This window comes from Taudactylus pleione, unplaced genomic scaffold, assembly GCF_031769625.1.
Source record: "Taudactylus pleione unplaced genomic scaffold, aTauple2 ptg000061l, whole genome shotgun sequence".
NCBI lineage: Eukaryota > Metazoa > Chordata > Amphibia > Anura > Myobatrachidae > Taudactylus > Taudactylus pleione.
The window spans coordinates 19,752,155-19,767,974 of NW_028284463.1; positions in this window are offsets into that span (position 1 = coordinate 19,752,155).

Below are 15,820 nucleotides of genomic sequence, written 5' to 3' on the forward strand. Positions count from 1 at the left end.
AATCTTATCCAGGTGTGGAAGTTGCCTTACTAAATCTTATCCAGGTGTGTGGGCGCCGCCGACTTAAATCGTCCACAGGTAAGTGAAAGTGTCTTGATTGTCTTTAACTGGTTTAAATCTTTATTGAAAAGCGTAGGATTTTGTCTCAGAATGGGAGCCACGCAAACAGTAGAGATGTTAGGCAATGATGTGCTGCTAATGGAGGCGCCGATCGGATCGGCCCGTCATATCATGCGTACCAAGTACAGTACTTATGCAATAAGGTATTGTGATTTATGGTTTAATATGACGAGGAAGAGTGTTAGACTGTTTCCCAGAATTGGTAGTTTGGATAAAAATGTGTTAGATAATGTCCAGGATCACATCAGTTTGATGCGCTCCCGAGAGAAAAAGGTTAAATATTTTGAATGTTTAAAACTGTGGCAGCATGAAGGGGATGCGTGGCTTAAAAATGTGCAAACGACGCAAACTAGCGTCGTGAGCACATTGCCAGAAAACACATCCGCGACGCTGAATTGCAATACGGGCGAGCCGCAAAATGGCGCGCACGGGCTGCAAAGTAGCGTCGTGGAGAGTATTGCCAGCAGTTCACGCTCACCTCCCCCACCTTATGTGGATGGAGGTGCAAGTACAGTTACCAAAAATACCCAGAAAAATGTAACAAGCAACTTGTACCCTCTCTTAAGCAACTATAAAGAAAATGTTCATGATACGGATGATGAGCCTATTGTAATGTCTGCCATTTCCCATGCTGTGCAGATGATAGATGCTGCATCACCACAATCATGAGTGGTTCCTCCATCTCCATCGGTAACAGCAAGGGAAGTGTTAATGCCCTCTGCACCCGTAGAGGAAGTTGTTCATACCATACGTAGCAGCAGCAGACTAAACCCCCAGCCAGGTAATCAGGTCAAAGGTAACAGCGCTACCAGTCTGCATCCCATTCGGACAATAACTGTTCCAAATGGAAATGCAGACTCAAACGGTATAGTGCCCACGAGGGAAGTAGTAATGCATTGTCCTTGGACAAGAGCAGAACTAAATTCCATCATAAATGATTTCCCCGATCCCAAAAAGGAATTAGCTAAATGTCAAAGATTTTTGAGAAATTTGGGTAGTTCACATGAACCCACTAATAAAGATTGGCGTGTCGTGTTAAGGGCCTGTCTGCCACGCAATACCGACGTGACAAAATTTATCACGGATTGTGTATTGGATGGTGACGTTCCCTTAACAGGCCAAGTAAACCAAGGTAACATTTCCCGCATTGTAACTCAATTGGGTATATATTTTCCAGTAGTAGTTAACTGGAACAAAATTTTCACCATTAAGCAGAAAGAGAGTGAGACTGCAGAAGATTATTGCGATCGGGCTCTGCAAGCTATCACCCAGTACACTGGGATAGAGGATATTAAAGATAGCACTCACCACCGGGGAATGATAGTACAGTACTTGTGGACGGTCTGAAAGAGAGTTTAAAAACTCGGGTTCAGACCTCACAGCCTGGCTGGCGGGGACTCACAATAGATACCCTCATAGAAACCGCCATTGAACATGATAAAAACATCTCCAAAAAGAGAGAAGCCCAGAGCGAAAAACTAATGGCTATCAGTATACAAGCTCTGGAGAGAATGACGATAACATCACAGCCAAAAGACATACTTGCACTTGAACACACACTCACGTCTGAACAAGTATGTGCTCTCACTAACCCCACTCAACAACAAACACAACTCTATCCCACTAACCCAATGCAACCACAGGTCCCAGGCTATCCACCAACTTCTTATCCCCCACAATACCCTTACCCTCCCTATCCTTACCCATATCCACCACCTTTACCATCTGCGCAAACCTCACAACACCACATGTCTTCACCCGAAACACGAACATGTTTTAACTGTAAACAAACAGGACACTTAAGTAGAAACTGTACAGTAAAAGGAGTAGGGATCCCACATCAGGGAAGACCTAGATATCCCCATAAGGGATATGCACAGAGGCCAGCAATGTTCAGCAGGCACCAGCTCCAATTGTAGCCGTAAATGCTTTATTGGAGAATGGTAGCCAACGCTAGGGGTCAGGCCATACCTGTAGTCTACAGATGGTCAGGTTAACGGGAAGTACTAGAGAAGAACCGGTCATGATGGTTGATGTAGCTGGTACTGAATATCCTTTTCTTGTAGACACAGGGGCGACCAGGTCAGTTATAAAATCTCCCGTTAATTTGCAGGTGACCAACGAGACAGTACCAACAATGGGTGTAACAGGTAAAGTGGAACATTATCCTTTAACAACGTCCACAGAGGTTACTATTGGGCCGTTGCATACCAAGCATTCTTTTCTCCTGGCTGCTGCGGCTCCTACTAACCTACTGGGCAGAGGCTTGTTATGTAAGATGGGATGTGTTATATATTGCACCCCTGATGGTGTATTTTTAGATATCCCAGAGAGAATGGTATACGAGGTGTGGGATATGTTAGACACTCCTCAAAGGATAATGTATCACTCTACAGTTTTAAAAGAAACTCCATCACAGGTAGATGAAATTTTGTCCCTAATTCCAGATTCCCTTTGGACTAAAGATGGACAGGACACTGGATTAATGGCAAACGTAAGCCCAGTAATGGTAAATGTAAAAAACGTAAGGAAAAAATTCCCCAGTACCCACTAAAACAGGAGGTAGAATTAGGGGTTTTTCCAATAATTGAGCGATTATTACAACAGGGAATTTTAGTCCGTACAGCTAGTGTAGCCAACAGTCCCATCTTCCCGGTAAAGAAGAGTGGTGGGAGGGGTTATAGGCTGGTACAAGACCTTAGAGGTGTTAATAAGGTAGTAGAGAGCCAATTCCCTGTAGTGCCAATCCAGCTGTCATTTTGATGCATATCCCACCAAATGCAACCCATTTCACTGTCATTGACCTCTGTTCTGCTTTCTTCTCTGTGCCTCTCCATCCTGACTGTCAGTATCTATTCGCATTTACATACAGAGGTTTACAATACACATGGACACGATTACCCCAAGGTTTTATAGACAGCCCCAGTATCTTCTCCCAGGCATTGCACGACTGTTTACAATCTTTTCAACCTGCCAATGGATCTGTTCTAATACAATATGTGGACGATTTATTGCTATGTTCTGACTTGTTTATGTCATGTTTGAATGATGCTAAACTTTTGTTACTTCATCTCTCACAAACAGGACACAAGGTGGCTAAGGACAAACTACAGCCATGCCAATCCAGAGAGTAAAATATTTGGGACACTGCCTAACCCAGGGGTTATGACACCTCACAACAGATAGAATCCAGGCCATACAAAACATGACACTGCCGCAGAATCAACAGCAATTTCGTACCTTCTTGGGAATGTGTGGATATTGTAGAATGTGGATACCAGGTTTTTCTATTTTGGCCTTACCTTTACAGGAATTAGTCTCTTCCTCAAAGCCCGATCATGTCATACACACCGAGGAATCAGAACAGGCTTTCCTTAATCTTAAGGATAGTCTGACAAGAGCTCCTGCATTGGGAATAGCTGATTATGAAACACCTTTTGATTTGTATTGTACGGAAGCCGATGGTTGTGCTGCAGGTGTCCTTACACAAAAACATGGTGATGCCAGTAGGCCCGTAGCATACTGCAGTGCCCAATTGGACATGGTAGCAAGATCACTCCCCACCTGTTTGAGAAGTGTAGCAGCTACTCTATTGGTGAGTAAAAGTGAGGACGTAGTATTGGGCCATGATATGATTTTCTACTCTCCCCATACTGTATCTGCTCTGTTGAACTCAGCTCAAACCAGACACGTCTCCTCGGCTAGGTTCACCAAATGGGAACTAGCTCTGATCGCTCCTGCAAATATTACTGTTAAACGTTGCAGTACGCTGAATCCAGCAACATACCTACCATATGTATAACATGATGTACAAAGGGTGGAAGGAGAGTAGTTGCTGGCGGGAGGTGAGTTCGGCAGACATAATGATACGCACGATTGTATGACATATCTGAATCAGACCTTTACTGCTAGACCTGACATACATGACACACCTTTAGAGAATGCGGATGTAACTTTTTATACGGATGGGAGTTGTCATAGACAAACAGACACAGGTGAATTATGTACAGGTTATGCTGTTGTAAATGACACAGACATCATAGAAGCTAAACCTCTCGGTCCTCCTCACTCAGCCCAGGTGGCAGAGTTAGTAGCACTGACTAGAGCATGTGAACTGGCAGCAGGCAAATCTGCTAATATTTACACTGGCTCGAGGTATGCGTTCGGGTTGGTGCACGATTTTGGGGCTCTATGACGTCTGAGAAATTTTATGACAGCAGCAGGCACACCAGTTGCACATTCCCAACACATAAAACATCTTTTAGAAGCAATCCAACTGCCCAAAGCAGTGGCAGTAATTAAATGCAAAGCCCACACATGTGAGGATGACCCGGTGTCACTGGGCAACAACAGAGCTGATGAAGCTGCAAAATGGGCAGCAGGGTTAAAAATGTTTTCTCCAACTGAAACAATTATGTCATTCCAAACTATTGATATGCAAAATTTGTGTTCAATTCAGGAAAAATCCATTTGGAAGTCCAAGGGATGTGGGCAAGAGTCCTCAGGGCTCTGGAGGGACGGACTTGGTAAGCCAGTATCCCCCAAGGCATATTACCCCAGCCTGGCTGAGGCAGCACACTGTCTGACTCATCTGGGTAAACAGGGTATGTGCAAGTTGGTGAGGGCATACTGGTGCGCACTAGGTTTTTCTTCACAAGCAGAGAAGATAGCAATGTCCTGTCTGACCTGCTTGAGAAAGAACATAGGGAAAGCGATCCCTACTGAACCGTCCCACATTCCACCGACTGATGGACCTTTCCAGGTGATACAAATTGATTTCATCCAATTAACACCCTGCAGGAACCTTAAGTATGTATTAGTGTGCACAGACGTATTTTCTAACTGGGTTGAGGTCTACCCAGCGGCCACTAATACTGCTGCGTTTACTGCCAAGAAAATAGTTCAGGAATTTGTATGCAGGTACGGTATCCCTAAAATCATTGAGAGTGACAGGGGTACCCATTTCACAGGTGATGTTTTTCAAAATATGTGTAAGCTGATGGGTATTAATAGCCAATTTCACACCCCCTACTGACCGCAAGCCAGTGCAAAGGTAGAGAGGATGAAAGGGACTATTAAAAATAAGCTAAGTAAAATCATGACTGAGACTGGACTAGGATGGCCAGAAGTGTTACCTTTGGTCCTACATAGCATAAGGACCACTCCTAGACCTCCTCTGAATCTGTCCCCATATGAAATATTGTTCGGTAGACAACCTCATTTGATTATAAGTCCACAGGAAGATCTAAAGGGTAACAACGAGGTAACTGTGAAGTATCTTATATCAATGAGTAAGCAGTTAAAGTAACAGCAGCAGAAACTGAAATTGTTGTCTAATGATATGCCTGAAATGAACTGTCATGATGTTGAACCAGGAGAATATGTAATGATCAGAAATTTCTTGCGTTCAGGTTGTTTGACTGATCGGTGGGAAGGTCCGTACCAGGTGCTGCTGACGAGTACTACATCTTTGAAGGTGGCCGAGAGAGATACCTGGATCCATTCCACTCACTGCAAAAAGGTCAATCAACCGGTGGAGAAACAAGTTGGAGACAAAGCTGATAGCATGGACCTGTCGCTAGCGAGCTTGTTCCGGGAGGATTGAAAAGGTCGTAATAAGATACCTGAACTGATACCTGAACTTAGAGAAATTTGCAGGTCTTGTTGTGACAATGGACGGGCCTGCTGTGTTCATTTTCATATTCTTTTTCAGAGTGTTCACCATCCTGGTCAGTCCGGGGATATCCAGTGTCTGTGATGGGGGACCGATTGAGGAAACGGGAGCAGATGGCAGTGCTGATGCAATGGAATCAGGAGGAGTGCAATGCCAATCAGGGGAGTGTCTGACCAATCTTAGTACTGTTATTGTTAAGAGAGCTGTCATTCCGGATACTCAGGGAAGATGTGGAGCTTTATCGTCTGAAGATTCCTGTATTTGTGAGCTTTGTGGGTCCCTAGTTGATGAGAACTGTATCCAACGGTGCCAACCTAAATATTATCCGTGCTGGGGTGGGTATCCTCTAGAGGATTATCATAGCATGGTAGGCAAGGTGTTAAATCAAACCGATTGCTGGGTCTGTTCACATGTGCCACAGGGACAGCATAATGTAGGGTTGGTGCCATTTCCGCTGAATATCACGGAAATTTTAGAATTGCAAAAAGGGAAAACATTGGATGGAAAATTCCTCTCATCCAAACCACCTCATTTCAAACTCCATCAATTCCAAGTAGATAGATCACTTTTGAGTTTAAACATAACCAACCTCAATAAACCCGGGAGTTGGGAAGTGACGGGAAATAATCCGACGATGACCTTCTCACAAAGAGCTGATAATGAGTCCATAGACCATGACCTGCTGCGCTCCATTAAGTCTGGTGGGAAACATTTTAGGTATTGGTATACATTGAGTTCCACCAAAGAAACTATTGGTAAGGTGCCAAATGGTTACTGTGCTAAAATAATACAGCCAGAAAGTTGCATGTACCAGATGGAAGAACCAGAAATAGGATTGTTTGCAAGGGAAATCTGCTTAATGATAATGATGAATACCATTCCTTATGTTCTCCCTGATAATGTATATTTCATCTGTGGAAGAAAAGCGTATAAATGGCTCTCCCCGAGTTCCGAAGGTTTGTGTTACCTGGGAAGAATAGTCCCAGAAGTTATGACCCTCACACATGTTGAAGTGCTGGGTATACATAAAAACACACCATCACCATATCTTCACACACAATATGAACACAGAGGCAAAAGAAATATGGTACCTGGTGATATACATAAAGCCACTCAGTTAATCAGTGAGCCAACTGGCTTTCAAGTTCTGGTCGCATTGGACCCCACCAGGGGTACATTAAATTTTAGATATATCCAGGAACTTGCCAAATTGATAGATAATATCACCGGGATGTACGATGACACATTCAGGTATACAGGGAGAGAATTGCAAGCGTACAAGAAAGAGCTGGTGCAACACAGGCTAGTGTTGAATTATTTAACTGCTGTTACTGGAGGGTATTGCGTAACATTGGCCACCCAATTTGGAGTAAAATGTTGCACCTATGTCACCAATGATACCAGCGACCCTAAGGAGGTGATAGACTGAAAGATGGATGAAATTCTGCAGCTAAAATGGGAATATCGTAAGAACCATAATGCTTCAGTGGCTGAAGTAGGGGAAAAGATAGAAGGATGGGTGTCATGGCTGAACCCAGTGAAATGTTTCCCAGGTCTAGGGGAATGGGTCCAGGAAGTGATCGCCAGCATAGGCTAATTCTTAATCCTTATACTAATTGTCATCATAATAATTGGCATATGTGTCCGGTGTGTTCCTATTGTGTTGAAGTGTGTAAAATGTAAAAATAGAGTAAAACGAAAGAATGAAATCATGATGGTGGCCAGTATGAATACCGAGGTAAATACAGAACTGCATTACAACCCTGAGCTAGGAAACACCATTATTTAATGTATTATATTTAGACAGGCATAGAATGTATTATTGAAATGTTATTCAAAGAACACCTCAGATAATGTAAAGTCTCAATTCCCCTTCAATACTGCTTTTATAAGACTGGTGCATTCCCACACCTTTCACATGATCTTCCAAGATCCGCGGTGTGCGTATAATAGTAGTTTTATGTCCCACTCAGAGACACATTATTGATGGATTAAGAACCACCTTGTGCCATCCCATAATAACACCAAATAATATGTAAATGTAAGCCTAAATTAAATCATAATAGCAGATTGTGATAGCATGTTGTTTGCTATCAAAGGGTGGGCTGTTGAAGCTGAATAATTGGCTGAGACAAGTTCAGTTTAAAATGTAATCGCGACGACGCCATCTTGCGACTGGCCACAAGACGCCATCTTGAAAATGAGATCGCAAGACACCATTTTGCGAATGGCCGCCTAAGTGCCATTTTAGATAAACTCACATTTTAGTACATGTGGCGATGATACTATTAGCACCATGCGATTGCATTTTTCACCATTTCTCATACACACATTAATATGCACAATTGCGCTGTTAACTAGTCGCATATTAGCGAATGCATAGGACATTGTATGAAACCGCTGTTTTATTAGTTTTATGCGCACGCATCTGCCCCAAGTTAACTAGCGTCCTTATATCAAACCCTGAATACCCACACATTACATATTCACACATAAGGTTCAATATCTATAAAGTGTATGATTTAAGTTGGTTCAGTTAGTTTCAATGCTGAGAAATTAAGGTATTTGATAACTAAGGTATTATACATGCTAAACAAGTTGTGTTTGGTCTTGTACTGATGCGTACTCTTTTTACAGTATTCCGGTGTTATTGGTGGGGAGGTCGCATCATGCAAACTCAAGTTATGGATCGCAGAGCCTACAAGCAACAAAATGTATATTTCATGAACAACTGTTAGAATGTTGCAGGGGGCATGAAGCGGAAGATCCCCAGCTGTTAGAGGAAGGGAGAGTCTATTTGAACCAGCCTGTTAAATGTGCTGTAACAGATGCTTCTCCCCTGGGAACCAATGACATCAGCAACAAACTTCCCTATTGTCCTGTTTATTCTGAGGAGGTATAAATATGTGTGCATGAATGCTGGTTCTCAGTCTTCGTGCTGAACGCTGTATGACTAGGGGTCTCTTGCTGATGCCTATCTCCGGGTCCGGAAGCGCTGCGTATGTATACTGTACTTGGGTCTGTATAATTTCCTTTTGCGCCTAAATTGTGTCTAGATCAATTGCGTGTAACTGTCTGAACTTTTACCTGAATAACACTTGTGCTTTGGAACCACAGATTCCACGTCTAAGTCTTTATTTATGGTATGACTGGGTACGCAAATTAGCGTCATCCTCAGAAGGTATAGGCAGGATATTAGAAGGTATAGGCAGGACATTAGAAGGTATAGGAAGGTGTGTATAGAGGTTCTGATCCAGTATCGTTAACATAGAACCAATATATGACACAGTGAGCCCGCACGCATCAAACGCAGTAACAGCGCATTATCTCCAATCACACGGAAGACTAGCAGGTGGCAGTATCAGACCTATCTGCTTTCCCTAACATGCAATGTTAAGAAGGGGAAACTCTTACTGAGCATGGTGTAAAAGCATACTGCAGTTATATCCATAGACATCGATAGAGCTGCTGCTGACGGAGATGGTGACTCTATACGGAGCGGGGATTATACATACAAAAATCCAATATATGACATCCTGCCAATTAGGGGAATCAACAACAAAGAACAAAAACATAATAAAAGAACAGAGGGCCTGATTCAGACCCGGACGCTATTTGCGTTCCAAAAAAGGGGCTGGCTATTTAAATTGAGCGCTCGCTCATTGCGGTTTGTTGACGCCTCTATGTCTAAGCGAGCAAACGAAAAATGCGCTCGCAATTTTGTAATGACGCCCCTTTGCCATTCGCATCACACGTCATCTCCGGTATTTATTTGATTAATCGGGTACATCGAAAGGCATCTGAACTGCTCGCAGTGCTTGTGGTAGGTTTATCCTACTGCTATCTGCGAGCAATTCAGGCTAAAAGACAACCAAGTGACGTGGTCGATGACTCCCATTAAACGCCGTTTTGACCGTTTGGCACGCCTGAGTTCGGATCTCCACTCCCCCGTTTTCAAGCACCTTCCCCTGTTACCACCCACAAATGGTACATTCTGTCAATAAAATTAGCAGCCCCTCGCTGTTTTGCAAGCGCTCGATTTCCGACCGCAATGACTGGTTTGCGCATGCGCATTATGACCCACTCGCATGCGCAGTTGTGCGAACGTCGCTCAGAGCGAACGAGCGGCCGCTTACGAGCGGCTCTGAATCAGGCCCAGAATTAATAATCTATTATACACAATTATCACTCTATCCCCCCATCCGCACTCCTACTTTCCTTCAACAAAAGGAAAATAATAGTAACATCAATATCGTCTGTGGACTGTTACAACATTGAGGTAATAACCTACAATGTTGCAATAGCTCTCTCACTACATAACATATGAATGACTTGTGTTCCAATGAAACAGTACTGCATCACAATATTGTAAAACCACACTAACTACATACTAATTAATCCGATTTGAACGTCAGAATATCAATTACTATCTGAATTTGCAGACTGTGTCAATTAAAGAACATAATTAAATAAATTATAAATATAGAGTTATTAGCCTTAATACCACTGTGATTCAGCGGATCAATTCCTTGATTTTAAATATAACACATTTTTCTTACTTTTTTTGCACATAATCTTATTTTCTATATTTTTATTATATAGTATGTGTTAATTATTAATAAAAGTTATGTTTTATAAATAATATAAAATTGATACCAAAATTGATATATAAACAGGTCCTCGAGTGCACCTTCCAAGTCTCACACTGGTCCTTTATGTTTTGGTTTAGGATGGCAGTTTAATAAACTATAACAATATGTTTGTCATCTACACAAAAAGACAGTCAACAATGCTCCGATCAGCACATAATGCAAAGAAAAGAGGTGCAAGATATAATTGTCTTTGGGCCCTCCCACCGATGGGCGTAATACCGGTGTCGGACCTGCCCATTTCGATTCTTGAATGGGTGGAAGAATTATTCACGTGGTAGCAAACAAAACAGAAGCTCTGAACAGGAAGGGGGCAGTGGTATCATTAAAGTCTGGTACTAAACATCTCTCATCATCGTGCTTCTGGGAAGGTTGGGTGGGGAGGGGAGAGAAGATCTCCAGAAACCATCACAATGCATCTGACCAAACATGGCTGTTAGGATCAAGCCCATCTGTTTTTACACATTGGAATAAAAGTTTACAAATAAAGGTAACCAGATTGGTACAGTATCTACAAATCAAGGTTGAAAAAGGCATAAGAGTATTTTGCAACTAAAAAAAGAAAGAAAAATGTAAGCGTCAGAGCAGTGGCACAAACGTATGGTAGTTTAAAAAAATATATTACACCTATGAAACATTGCCACAGACACAGTAGTGGTAGACAGGATGGCAGGTTAATAAACTATAAAAATGTCAGTCAGCAATAGCCCAAACAGCGCATAATGCAGAGAAAAGAGGTAATGAAATTGTCCTTGGGCCCTTCCACCCACCCTTATGTTGTATATATTAAACAGGACATGCAAAATGTAACAAACCAAAAACTTAAGCGACAGTGACTGCCACTGCTTAAGTGATTGGTTTGTTTGGGCCCCCACAAAACAAGATACCATTGGGCATAAGACAGCTAACAGTATTGTTAATCTTCTCTACAGTTGGAACTGGAAGGGATCATTCTCTTCATCTGATTCCTCGCCCTCATCCGTGTGTACATCACCTTCACACAATATTTATTCATCCCCGTTGGAATCCAACATTACAGATACCTCTGTAGTTTTTTTAGGTAATTGTTGGTAAAGATCTTCCTCGTGTAATTTCCGGTTCATTTTGATGAACATCATCTTTTCCACATTTTGAGTACACACTGGAGGGTGGGCAGCTTAGGTAATGCAAAGCCAAGCTGTACAAGGGCCTCCAAATTGCATTTTTGTCTTTCCAATGTGATATGTGACATTTTCATGACATGTACGGTATCATGAAAATAATTCTCCACCATTCATTGGATGGTGACCCTATCAGATGGAGTCCCAGTAGTGGTGCGACTACTTGTCGGCAATTTGTTTAGACCCAACCAGGTGTCACAAATGTACTCCTCTGCATCATCACTGAGTCTTTCCCTGGCAGCTGCTGGAGAAACTGAAGGAGATGTTGTCATGTCGTGTACCACTTGAGCTGCCAACTTGCTCACCAGAAGCTCTTTGCATCTCTTAAGATCTGGGTCAGTTTAAAGAAAAAACCTTGCGGCCAATTGAATATGCCCTTTAGACTCTCCTCAGGGATTTGTGACAATTCTGTTTCTGAAAGCACAGTTTGTTCTACTGCCTTAGTGGTTTTCATTTTTGTTTATACCTCATCTATACTCTGAGTTATAAGGTCCTGCATTGTAATGATATGCAGAGGAAGATGCCTCACTGACACTTGCAGAACTACCATTCATAAATAAAAGGCAAAGGCCTCAGTCTTTCCTTGCCAATAGATGTGTTTTTTCTTTAGCACTGTATCTTTTTTATTTTTTTTAATGCCCTGACATAGACCCTCAATGCCCTTGAACATCGGCTTTATCAGATGACGTTGAAGGACTAGCGTCGTCATCATTACTGGTGGCAGCAGCTGCAGCAACAGTATTTGGTTGCTCTTCTCTAATTGCAAAATTATCAATTTTTCAATTCGCAGTGGCTTATATATGCACAAAGTGCACCAAAGAGTACATATAATACAATAATTTATTTTATGTCACAGCTTTATTCCTACGTGGACTGGAGCCACAGGGCTTGTATATGCACGTGAACAAAGCACACCAAGCAGTACAATTATTTTATTTATTTTTTGGATGGCGCAGTTCTATACCTGCGTGGAATGGAGCTACAGAGTTTGCCTTATATATGTGCATGAACAAAGCGCACCAAACCGTATGATTATTTAATTTTTTGGGGGATGTTACAGCTCTATTCCTGTGTGGACTGGAGTCATAGGGCTTCTATATATGCACGTGAACAAAGCGCACCAAACAGTACAATTATTTAAGTGTTTGATGTCGCAGACGTAGGTCTACTCAAACAATGTGGAGTGGAGTCACAGGACTTATATATGCACATGAATGTCTTACTGATGGACACAGCACTGCCAATACAGTAGAGTACAGTGCAGCATACAGCAGCATGCACCCCCTATACACATTTACTAAGCAGCACAGACACTTGTGACTTTACTTGTGAGTCTTGACACAGCATATACAGCAGAGTACAGCACAGCATACAGCAGCGTGTACCCTTCATACACATTGACTAAGTAGCACAGCCACTTGACTTGTGAGTCTGAACACAGCCTATACAGCAGAGTACAGCACAACATACAGAAGAGTGCACCCCCCATGTACATTGACTAAGCAGCATAGCACACTTATGAGTCTGGACACAGCACAGCCTATACAGCAGAGTTAAGCAGCGTGCCTGACAAAGAAATGGCACCGACTCCCGTCCATGGTGCCTTATATATAAAATGCAAAACCTGCAAGAATCCGATGCCATGAGGATGACATTTTGCCTTCGAAGTGGAATCCTAGTCAGACGGGAAGACCTGAGCCGCCACTGAAAATGACTTGGATCCCCAATATTCGGGCAGGTTTGGATTCCAAGGAAATCGAGGAATTCCAAGGATTCCAAAATGCTCATCTCTAGTTTTAATGAATGAATATTATTAAAAGCTAAGTTTTAGTTTTATTTGGGTAGGGAGAGTGCCCAAACTAAGAGAGTACTTTTCTCTTTTCTTTCTGGCGGCCCTGGTGGATAATTCATTTAGCCGCGATTTCCCACTGAGCATCACTACAATGGTTGGTTTATCTGCCATATGTAGTACCTGTAACATCAATATTTCCCCTGTACACCTCTATGGAGTGCAAAGAAAAAAATTAACAATGTTACTGGGCACGATGTTAACGGTCCAGAACACTACATAGCGGCCATCGCTGCTAATTGAATTGCCCCCATAGTAGCTCATTATGTAGCCAGAACACAGATTAATTAGGGATCTCAACGTGGTCTATTCTGTGTGGTAGACAGGGCAGGAGCGGCAGGAAAATCAGATGTGTAAGGGGTGGAGCCTGAAAGGAGTCCATATGTTACATAAAGCCAGGAGGTGCTGTGAGCTGTGTGCTGTGTGGGAAGAAGGGAGTCTGTCTATGCATCAAAAATAGTGATCAATAGATTGACCTGTATAGAGAAAGCATGAGTGTACTCCCAGATTACACTATTATCTGCTCACAGCAGCACTATGCTTAAGGTAGTGGGTGGGCTTCTGGGGAGGAGCCCCCCTATAATTTTGTAGGAGCTGGTTATATAGAAGACATGTTCACAAGTGGACTTGCCCTGTAAACATATCAAATATGTTAAAAGTTATTTGTTTATATTTATGTATCATGATTTTGTTTTGTTGTTGTCTTTGGGAATTGTCTCTCACATTGCCCCCCCTCCTTTATTCCCTTCCCATTCATTTTTCTTTTCTGCTCCCCTACCCACAAAATACTCAATAAAAATGTTGAACAAAAAGGGATGTAGTTGCCCCAACTCTGGACAAGGTCAAATTTGCAATGGGCCTCATCTGAGCTGTCCTGGTAGACCGCCGGCCTCTGACAGCCATTGCTGTGCTCCCTGCTAGAGCAGAGCTCCACACATATTAGCAGCCCACTTATTATCTCTCTGGTGGGAGGGGAGCTGAGCGCACTGTAGGCTCCCTTCTCTGGTCCAGGATTGTGTCATCTAGTCACTAGGCGGCACAGTAAGTATTCCAACACTTTTATCATTATGTTTTGATTAAAGTGATTTAAAAAGAAACAGTCTCTTCCTCTCTGGAGTCCTGCAGCTGATGGGGAGAGGCAGGGTCCTTGGAGAACAACATGACAAGAGTAAGGGGCCTATTTATTAATGATCACATTGGCAATGCGATCTGGGCATGGTATTACTGCCACCATGATCGCATTGCAAGATGCAATTATAGCACAGGAATGTATCATCCAGGGACATGCATCGCCGCCATTGCCGAGGAGTGTGCCGGAGGAACCCTCTGCAGGCAAGTTATGTGAAGTGTAGTCCATAGGCTACAACAGGCTAATAACCATATTCAGATGGCGTTAGCTGCGGGTGCCAATCTCCAGATTGCATTGTATTACAGAACTTGGTAAATCTGGCAGCATCGTATCCCCCATAGAAACCTATGGGGGATGTGGTTGCATCCCTGTATCGGAGATATCTGCTGCAGTCCCTACTTCATAAATGGGGGTGATACCAAATATTTGCGGTTACCCCCTGAAAACAGGTGTTTAATATATTTAATGATAAATGAGTCCCTGAAAGAGTAAATATGCATCTAGTATATATGTGTCACTATGGTCCAATCCTGATTCTGCCAATCATGTGCTGCCGCAGGCAGTAGCGTAACTAGGGGGGGTCAAGCAGGGCTCGTGCCCTGGGTAGCATCGGACCGGTGGTGCAGACGGCGTTGCTGGCCGCGGTCCAGGACACAGGTCAGTGTAGTGCGGTCCGCACTACACAGTAACAAACGCCGCCGTCCGGCTAGTACACTAGTACTACACGGTGGCAGTGTTTGTTTTGGCAGTCAATGAGAGTCATTGACTACTGTTCTGCGCCCACTGCCGGAGACGGGCTGGAGCTCACTTATGAGCTCCATCTTCCGGTTCCCCCTCAGTGGGTGATGAAAGAGATGTTGTGACATCTCTCCCATAATATTCAGAGCGGGCTGGCCCAGGAGGACGGAGAAGCAGACGGCGACTGGCGCAGGAGCAGTGATTCAGGTAAGTGTGTTTTTTTGGGGTGTTCTTATGTGTGTGTGTGGCACTGCATCGGGGGGACCACTACTGGGGGCACTGCATAGGGGGGGACTACTACTGGGGGCATTATATAAGGGGCATTGCATCGGGGTGACTACTACTGGGGGCACTGCATAGGGGGGACTACTACTGGGGGCACTGCATAGGGGGGAATTACTACTGGGGCATTATATAAGAGGCACTGCATAGGAGGGACCACAACAGGGGGAACTGCATAAGGGGGACCAATACTGGGGGCACTGCATTGGAAGGACTACT